Genomic DNA, 9,591 nt, shown 5'->3' with positions numbered 1-9,591 from the left:
AAGATGCATAGTACAGGTTGTTTTTGTTTTTTTGTTTTGAGACAGTGTTGCAATCATAGCTTACTGTGGCCTCAATCTCCTGGCTAAAGTGATTCTCTCACCTCTGCCTCCAGAGTAGCTGGGACTATAGGCGTGCACCACCATGCCTGGTGAATTCTTTTAAAAAAATGTTTTCGTAGAGATGGGGTCTTGGTATATTGCCCAGGCTACCTTTGAACTCCCTTAACTCAAGGGATCCTCCTGCCTCAGCCTCACAAAGTGTTGGAATTATAGGCATGAACCACCATGCCTGGCTGAGCCCAAGAATCTCACACCACATCAAGAGTTCATATACTGGAACAAATACTCCCTGAACAATGCAGCCCACAAATGTCATGGATCATTGAAAAGGTATAGGAAAGAAGTAGGACTGATTTCAAAGCCAGTAAGAGTCAAAGGATTGAAGAAGTCAATCTATCCATAAAATACTTACAGAGCACCCCAACCCCATCTCTAACATCTTCAAAGATATTTGAATATTTTTGAAGAAAGCCTACTGAAGGATTTTCAAATAAAATTGTTTTAAATACTGCCTTTCAAACTATTAGCTTGGAGTTGTATTACAGATTAGTCCTAGCCTAGAGCAGAGCTATGAGAGAATATAGCACAGATAAACAGATTCTATCATCATCTCCTTCCATTGATTTCAGCCATTTGCTCCCTGACCAGTAATCTACTTATTACCACTGAAATCTTTTTTTTTTTTTTTTGAGACGAGTCTGGCTCTGTCGCCCAGGCTGGAGTGCAGTGGCCAGATCTCAGCTCACTGCAAGCTCCGCCTCCCGGGCTTACGCCATTCTCCTGCCTCAGCCTCCCGAGTAGCTGGGACTACAGGCGCCCGCCACATTGCCCGGCTAGTTTTTTGTATATATATATTTTTTAAGTAGAGACGGGGTTTCAACATGTTAGCCAGGATGGTCTCGATCTCCTGACCTCATGATCTGCCCATCTCGGCCTCCCAAAGTGCTGGGATTACAGGCTTGAGCCACCGCACCCGGCCTTTCTTTTTTTTTTTTTTAAGATAGGACCTCACTCTGTTGCCCAGGCTGGCATGCAGTTGCACCATCATGGCTCACTGCAGCCTCAACCTCCTGGACTCAGGTGATCCTCCCACCTCAGCCTCCAGGGTAGCTGGGACTAGAGGTACACACCACCATGCCCAGCTAATTTTTTGTGTTTTTTGTAGAGATGAGGTTTTGCCATATTGCCCAGGCTGGTCTCAAACCACTGAGCTCAAGCAATCCACCAGCTTAGGCCTCCCCTAGCGCCAGGATTACAGGATGAGCCATCACACCCAGTCACCACTGAAATCTTAGACTCTCAAGCTTTTCATTTTCTGGCTCAGTCACTCTGTCTTCCCATAAACTAGATCCAGGTTTTCATCCATTCATTTATTGACCAAGAATTTATTGAGCACCAGCTTTGAATCATGCAATGAATTAGGCCTAGAAATTCAAAGGTGAAAATAATGGAGATTCCTTGTCTTTAAGGAGCTTACAGTCTGTTGTACTCCTCTTCTGTCCCCTCCACAATTCAGAAAAAAGTGGACAAGCAATTATAACACCCATGATCAGTGTAACAATCCAAGTAGCTATTGGGTATGTCTAGACACTCTTAGGAGGCACTCTAGGGAAGTTTTGCAGAGAATTTGTTGTAGGATGTATTAGTTTGTTACTGCTGCTGTAACAAATGACCACAAATTTAGTGGATTAAAGGAACATAAATTTATTATCCTACAGTTCTGTAGATCAAAAGCCCAACATGGGGTTCACTGGGCTAAAATCAAGGTATCTGAAGGGTCATGTTCCTTCCTGGAGGCTCTAGGGCAGAATCTGTTTTTGACCTTTCCAGTTTCTAGAGGCCATTCACACCCTCTGGCTCAGGACCTCCATGCTTCAACTTTCAAGCCAGCAGTGTTGCATTTTTCTGACCATTCTTGCATCATCACGTCTCTCTCTGACTTCAGCTAGGAAAGGTTCCCAGCTTTTAAGGACTGACGTGATTAGATTGGGCCCACCTGGGTAATCCAGGCTAATCTTCCACTCCCAAGGGCCTTAACTTAATCACATCCATAAAATCCTTTTGCCACGTAAAATAATGCAGCCATAGGTTCCAGGGATTAGGAAGTAGACATTTCCTCCTTTGGGAGACCATTTTTCTGCCTACCATGTAGAGAGACAGCCGCATAAAGGGAAGCGGGTAGAGGTGGATTGGAGGTAGGAGGCTCTTTCCAGGAAACCGTGTGGAAGGGCCTTTAGGTGAGAATATTGTGTTTTCGGAACTGTAGGGAGTTTTGTAAGGCCCAAGTATGAAGTTTACATTGGAATGTGGGAGGCCATCCAATACATATTTATTGAATACTGTGTGGTAGGTGCAGTTTGGGAGATGCAGGGATGCACAAGACAAAGTCCTTGTTCTCTGAGGCTAGAGTGAAAAGCAAGGTCTGACTGTGAGAGAATTCAGAGTTTCCTTAGTAGATTGGACTTTAAGAGTTAGAGAAAATCATCCATTAATTCATCTGCCCAAAATTTTGTGAGCACAAGTGCCAGGCATTGTTCTAGGCTCTGAGAATACAGATGTTTAAAAACCAAAGTCAAAAAATCCCATGTCCTACATGTTAGTTGATTTTAAGCAGGAGAAGCAGATGTTTGCTTTGGAAACATCACCCTGGCTGGGTTGCTTGAGAAAAGATTGGAAGGGAAATAAGACTAGAGGTAGCCCAGTCCCTTTCCTCCCCCTTCTTCAAGATTCACAGCCTTTGCTGAGCTTCACTTCCCTTCTTGAGGACTTCGTCTTTTGTCAGGTGCCCTCTTTTCCCTTTATGCCTCCACTGTACCTATCTTGGAAACCTGGCCTCATGTTCTACACCTGGGCTTCCAAGTGCTGCAGAAGAAAATGATGAAAACATTCGGATATTTTTATTCATAGCCACAACATATTAGAGTATCCAATGCCAGCTGTATCTTCAACTCTGCTGACAATTCTCTCTCTCATCTCTCTGAAACTACCACTCTCATTCCTTATTCCTTTCTATTTTAACCTTAACCACTTTTTTTTTTTTGAAATGGAGTTTTACTCTTGTTGCCCAGCCTGGAGTGCAATGGCACAATCTCAGCTCACTGCAACCTCTGCCTCCCAGGTTCAAGTGATTCTCCTGCCTTAGCCTCCCGAGTAGATGGTATTACGGGCATGCGCCACCACACCCAGCTACTTTTAGTATTTTTAGTAGAGACTGGGTTTCTCCATGTTGGTCAGGCTGGTCTGGAACTCCCAACCTTAGGTGATCCGCCCACCTTGGCCTCCCAAAGTGCTGGGATTATAGGCGTGAGCCACCGTGCCTGGCAACCTTAACCACTTTCTTTAAGCCTTTAACCTCATCTTGAGCCCCTTTCTCTCAGGAGATTGCTTAGAGACTACCAGACAGCAACCAGTCCTCTCAACATCTAGTCTCAAGTTCTAGTCTCTTTACCAGTCTACAAATGCCTCTGCTTTTGTACAGCCTTCCTCTCAAAGATATCAGAGGCAGCTCCACCTCATATGCCTGGGTCCCAAGTCCCTCCTATTCATGATCTCGCTCTCCTTGGTCTTACTCTTCAGCATATGAACACGCTTAAGCCTTTCTTATCCTAAAAAGAAAAAACAAAAATCTCCCCTTTGATCCTGCATTCCCTTGTACCCACTGCCTTATATTTCTCCTTGTCTTAAGTTGCCAAGCTTCTAGAAAAAGCATGTCTCTTTTATTCTAGATCCAGGTTCATTCATTCACTTACTGACCAAGAATTTATTGAGTACCAGCTTTGAATCAGGGAATGAATTAGGCCTAGAACCCACTGGAGGCTGGTTTAACTATGACCACTCTTACTCCATGAGCACCAGTGACTTTCTTGTCCATCCAAAGGGCATTTTCCAGCCCTACCCTCCTGGAGGTTCCTGCTGCACTTGTTATCCAGTCATTCTCTTCTGAGATTCTCCCACCTTAGTTTCTGACACTCTGTGGCCTCCAGTTTTTCTCTTACCTCTCTGATTGTTTCTTCTTTCCTCCTTATGCCCATCTGGACGACCTCGTACAGGCTTATAACTTCACTGACCACCTATAACCTACAGAATCCAAAGCTGCTATCACTTATCTACACCCCAATTTGAGTTTAGTTTCATCAGTTTGCTGTCTACTAGACATCCCCATCTAGACATTCCACAGATACCTCAAACCCAACATGTTCAAAATTAAGTGCAAGATCCCTCTGCCAACACCTGGGCCCTGTCTTACTAATTGTCACTAACTTAGGGAATGGTACCACCTGCCAACAATTTCTAAAGCTTCAAATGGGGAATAATTCCAGAGTCCTCCTCTTCCCTAATTTCCTACATTTTACATATTTATCAAATTTTATTGATTTCTCTTAATAAGTATCTCTTGTATCCGCCTAGTTTTTTCATCCCCACTGCCACAACTCTGGCACTGTTTTGAGATTCCCTGATTTCCCACCTGGAAGGTAGCCATGGTTTCTCCGTTGAGCTCCCAGGCCGCACTCCTAAGCTGCGTTATTAGGTCCTGGCAGAAAGCAAATGGCACACTGCACTTGAGGGGTAATTTCAGGAGAAGTTAAAAAATAAGGAGACAATTTTAAAAACCACAAGAAATAATGTACAATCTACTAGGGCCAGTAGCAAATCCATGTTTCCACCCCCAGGCCCGAAAAATCAAAGGAGGGGAGTGATTTCCTGAATCAAGAGAGTGGCACAGTGACTCACGCCTGTAATCCCAGCACTTTGAGAGGCTGAGGAGGGTGGATCACCAGGTCAGGAGATTGAGACCATCCTGGCTAACACAGTGAAACGCTGTCTCTACTAAAAAATAAAAAATTTAGCTGAGTGTGGTGGCATGCGCCTGTAGTCCCAGCTACTCAAGAGGCTGAGGCAGGAGAATCGCTTGAACTCAGGAGGCAGAGGTTGCAGTGAGCCACTGCACTCCAGCCTGGGTGACAGAGACTCCCTCTCAAGAAAAAAAAAAAAAAGAGAGAGGGAGGGGAGAACCACCCGTAGAAGCTGTGATCTTTGGTTGAGGGTGGCAGCCAGTGCACTGTGACCCCAAAGAGAGGAATCCTGAAGAATAAATATCCGGTTTCCCCTGACCTCCCTCCTTATTCAGTCTTCAGCCATGGCTCCCATTGGCCAACCCCGTCTAGGAAGCCAGAGGGCCAGGAAGATCTGGAGGGGCACAGGGGAGACATGCAGTGCATCCTCCAAATCCTTCTCTATAATATGCCAGGAAGTTTTTTTCTGGTCACGCTACTTGCCAGCTCCATTTGTGCATAGCAGGTTCTCTGTCACCTACAGCAGCTAAACTTTTTGGCATGCCCTGGTTTCTCTTTACTCAATTTTTTCCTTACCAAAATGCATGATAAAGCCTGTGATCTGATCATCCACTCAGCTACCCAGGCCTACTTCCTGTTAGTTCTTTCCTTCAGACTTTTCACCCCAGCAGCATAGAACGACCAGTGACCCCTGTAACACTGCGTTCTCTCAGGCTCCTGAGCTTGACCTGATGATAGACACAGAGTAAGCTGTCATAAATATTTGTATGGTGAACAAGTGGTGAATACGTGCATGGACACATTTTTTAACCCCTGTGGCTCCTGAGATCAGGAGTAGCATCATATACATTATGACATATGTGTAGACCAAGCTGCCTTCAGTTAATTATCAAGATGTTTCACCTAGATTCTCTCCTTTGATCATTACGACAGCCCTGCGTGATAGGTGAGGACGCTACTCTTGATATTCAGAGGGTGAAGTGGACTACCCAGTCACAAGCATTGGGTACAGAAGGCACTGTAGGAGCAGAAAGGGGGGTGATCCCTTTCCTCCCCATCATAAGAGTCATAGCCAACACTTCTGTAACAAAAGACAAGTTAACAAGAGAAAAGTATAACAAATTTATTTAATCATGGTTTTACTTGAGAGGCTGAGTGAGAATCAGGTGTTAATCTTCATAGTCTGTCGAGAAAGAAAGAAGAAATGAGGGCAGTGGAGGAAAACACGATTCACGTTTTTAGGAAAATATACTTTGAGATCAGTGATCGTTGGTACTATGCAAACGAAATGCAAAGGAGGATCTGGCCAACTCATGGTTTCTTTTGGGTGGAGCCTTTAGGAAAATTCTTCCAGAGACCACTGCTGGAAGAAAGGTATTTAGAGTAGAAAATTTAAATATAACATATTGTATGAAAGGGTTTCCCCCCCCCCCCCCACTACCCTAGTTGGGTTGAAGGATCTTCTATCTTCCCTCCCCACTTAGGCTGACTGCTGTTTTCTGGATCGCAGCTCGGAAGATCCACCTGGGCGAATACAAAAACAAACGAGACTCCCCTTCCAGAAAGGGAGGAAGGAAGGAGACAGAAAGACGAATGACACTGAGCGTGTAAAGCCCGGAGACAGCCTCTCTCTACCCCCACCTAACCCTCAAGGTAGGGGATCCCCCGAACATCGCTACCGTAATTATGGTAGAAATTCCTGAAGCGGATAACTAGACCTCAGCACCGTCATTTCTAGCAGAATGGTTGCGCTTTCCTCTGACCCAAAGCCAAGGTTCCAGCAGGGGAAAGTAACGACCATCCGCAAAAACCCTCACCCAAGTGGGGAGTGGAAATCCTGGCTCTTGGGTTGCAGAGCACAACTTGACGCCAGCGCGTTTCTCTTCCCCCACGCAATGGCAAATGGGGAGGGAGTCGGAGGGGAGAGGAGGAGAGGAGAGGAGAGGAGAAGAGGAGGGGGAAGGGGAGGGGAGAGGCGAAGGACGGCCCGGGTTCCAGCAGCCGCCCCGCCCTCCGGCTCGCGGCGGATTCGGCGCTGCGGCTGGAGCCGGCGGCCGGGTGGCTGCCTGTCCAGGCAGGGTCTGGCCGAGCCTCGCTTCGCCGTGCAGTGCTTCTGGTGTCCGGGAGATGGCTTCCCCTCTCTCGCCCGCTGCTCCCGCTATTGTCTCACCCGGGGTGGCCTGACTCTGCGAGCTCGCGCACGCTCTCGGTGGAGAGCACCCCTCCCCACCCCCCCAAGCTGGTCCTTGCCCTCTTTGCTACCTCTCCCTCTGCCCCTTCGAGCCTAGGGTCTGTGCGGAGCCTGGAGAGGGCAGCGGCCCGGGAGCAGGCGGCGTGCGGCCGGCCAGCTCCTCTCGCGCTGGTGCAAGAGGCGCCTGGAGCCGCAGAGCGAGCCCGTGAGGCGCGGAGCGAGCAGCCCACGTCGCCGGGCACAAGACACGTCGGGTGTTGCAGCAGAGCCAGCAGCTAGCGCAGGTAGGACACGCACCCTGCGCGTAGCATCGGCCCCGGGGTCTGCAAAGTGCCCCCAGAGTGGAGGCAGCCGAGGTCAGGGGGCTCTCCCTCCAACATGGCAACAGCGGAGGTGCAACAATGGAAGCAGCCGAGGGTTCCTGGCGGCGGGCTGAGCGGCGTACGCCGTGGGAGCCTGAGCTCCTGCCCGCCGCGCAGAGCAGGTTGCCCCTCACCCCACCCCACCCCACTCCACTCCAGCAGCTTCAGGGCCTCTGGGGCTCCAGGCACCCGCGTCCCCACCCCCTTCTAGCTAAACACACTTCCTGGCTCCCAGCTGCAGGGCGATCTGAACCAGCCAATGGCTTTGGGGTTTGTTTATTTAAGATGAGAAAAAAAGCAAAACCTGTCCTGTGATGGGGTTAGTGCCTTCTGTGGACTGGGTGAGAAGTCGGCATTTGCCTGGGGAATGTGTACATTTCTTAGCCGGGCGGAGGGTAGAATTGGATTCTCCCTTATAAGGATACTGCAGCAGAAGGAGACTGAAAGCTTGAAAGAGGGAGAGGGACCCTCAGGCCTGAGTTCGCCGGTGCTGGGAGAAGGCGCTGCTCTCCTGGCCTATACTTGTCTCTCATTTTCAGCTCCCGACAGCGGTGACTTTGATGTTGGAGGAGCAATCGCAGCAGGAAGCGCAAGCAAGGCTGCCAAGCTGGTGTGGGGTGGAGTAGGGTGGGGATCCCAGGGGCTTGGCAGGCTCCTGGGTTGTGGGAAGAGGTTACCAAATGTATGAGGTTAGTGCACACACCCTAGTTGGCTGATGTTGAAGAGGGTGTGTGTGTGTGTGTGTGTGTGTGAGAGATCTGCCATTGCTCTTGCTCCTTCAGGCCTGCTTTCTCTTCATCTCCACCCGCTTCTGGGGTCTTCGTAGCTTCCCTGCCCCAGTCCTTCCAATCATGCGTGGGATGGAATCGCTGTATTGTCTCTGGCAGCCCTCTTGGGCTGTTTTTTCTCAACTCTGTTGGAGAGTTTTGTACCCTGGGCTGGCTGGTCCCAGCATGGCACCAGATTCTTTAGCAGGCAGCTACCCGGGCTCCGAGAAGTGGGCCAATGCTGCCCCTCCTCCGTGCTCTAAACTACCTATTTGGGATATGGCCAGGCAGATGTAAGCAATTTGCACTAAATTCCAATCCTGAATCAGTGCTGAATGAAAACTTACTCTGTTGCTGCATTAGGCCTTGGGAAGATATTAGGAAGAGAAATGGCCCAGCGGGTGGCAACGCCGACCCCAAAATACTTCCCTCTCCCCAACTCCAGCTGCCGATCCCAGAGCAGAGAGGCAGTGAGCCTTTGGAATCCCAGCTCCTCCAGAGTCTGGCGGTCCCATCTTGAGGTTGTGTCCACAGAAAAATTAAGTCGAGGCACATTTTATACCTCTGCTTGGCAACCAGCGTCTGAAGAGATGGTGGCTCTGTGCTGGAGCCCTAGACCCGGGCTGTGGCTACCTCTCCTTTGGCCTTTGGGAGAGCCTGAGGTTTGATTTCCATGGCTTTGAGCTTCCTGCTAAGTGTGTATAGCTGAATCTGATCAATCTCTCAGGCCTGGCTGCTTGTCCATTTCCTTCTCCACTGGAAGCATGAGTGAGAAAGGGCCAAGGGGTGTGCTGGGTGAGGAAGGGTCAGTTTATCTGGGGACTTGGGCTGTTTCTGGGGGAGCTCCTTTGAACTTCCTTGGTGGTCTGGAATGCCTTTGGTCTTTGTCATGACCTAGTATGCTCTGGCAGATACTCTATACCCTCGTGGGCCTTTGGTCCCCTCTTGGTGCTGTCCCCACTCCTGTTGCCTGGTGCTTTGCATCTGTATCATGTCTGTGGTCCTTCAGCCTGGATAGCCCTGCCTGGGCCAGTGGGTAGAAAAATGAGGAGGTCTGTGTTCCTTTTAGTGGCTTGTAACTAGCCGTAAGGTTCAGGCTCCTCATGTTCTCAGGATGTGAACTTGGACATCATAATGTGAAGTAGTAGAGAAAAAGTAGTAGAGAAAAGAAAGTCTTGGTGTGACTTTCTTTTTAGCTGTGTGAGCACAGACAATTTGTGGACCTAAGATTTAGCTTGTTTATTTGTAAAATGGAGGTGGGGGAGTAGCCTTGGCTCACAGAATTGATAATCAAATACTGCTTACCAAGAACTAAACAAAATCATGTGTGCAAAAGTACCCCGAAAACTACAGAATACTTTACAAATGATTATTCATACTGGGTTTAGCCTTCCTCGTAAGGGAGGGAGAACTGTCAG

The 9,591-nt window shown here is 48.6% G+C and overlaps 1 protein-coding gene across 5 annotated transcripts in view; it reads left to right on the top strand.

The window, feature by feature from the left end:
- The first annotated feature begins 6,878 nt into the window (after positions 1-6,878).
- Positions 6,879-9,591, top strand: part of PIK3C2B (phosphatidylinositol-4-phosphate 3-kinase catalytic subunit type 2 beta) — a 71,834-nt gene continuing 69,121 nt past the window's right edge. For 4 of the 5 annotated variants that reach the window (XR_012431879.1, XR_012431873.1, XM_005540554.5 and 1 more), the window contains exon 1: positions 6,879-7,328. The gene's annotated coding sequence lies outside the window, so the exon portion shown is untranslated. Of the gene's footprint in view, positions 7,329-7,717; positions 7,748-9,591 lie in introns of those variants that run through there. The other variant, XM_065540344.2, reaches the window with a different exon arrangement.

The sequence above is a fragment of the Macaca fascicularis genome, chromosome 1 (assembly GCF_037993035.2).
Source record: "Macaca fascicularis isolate 582-1 chromosome 1, T2T-MFA8v1.1".
NCBI lineage: Eukaryota > Metazoa > Chordata > Mammalia > Primates > Cercopithecidae > Macaca > Macaca fascicularis.
The sequence above is the reverse complement of the archived record's forward strand: the minus strand, read 5'-3'. Positions and strand labels throughout refer to the sequence as shown.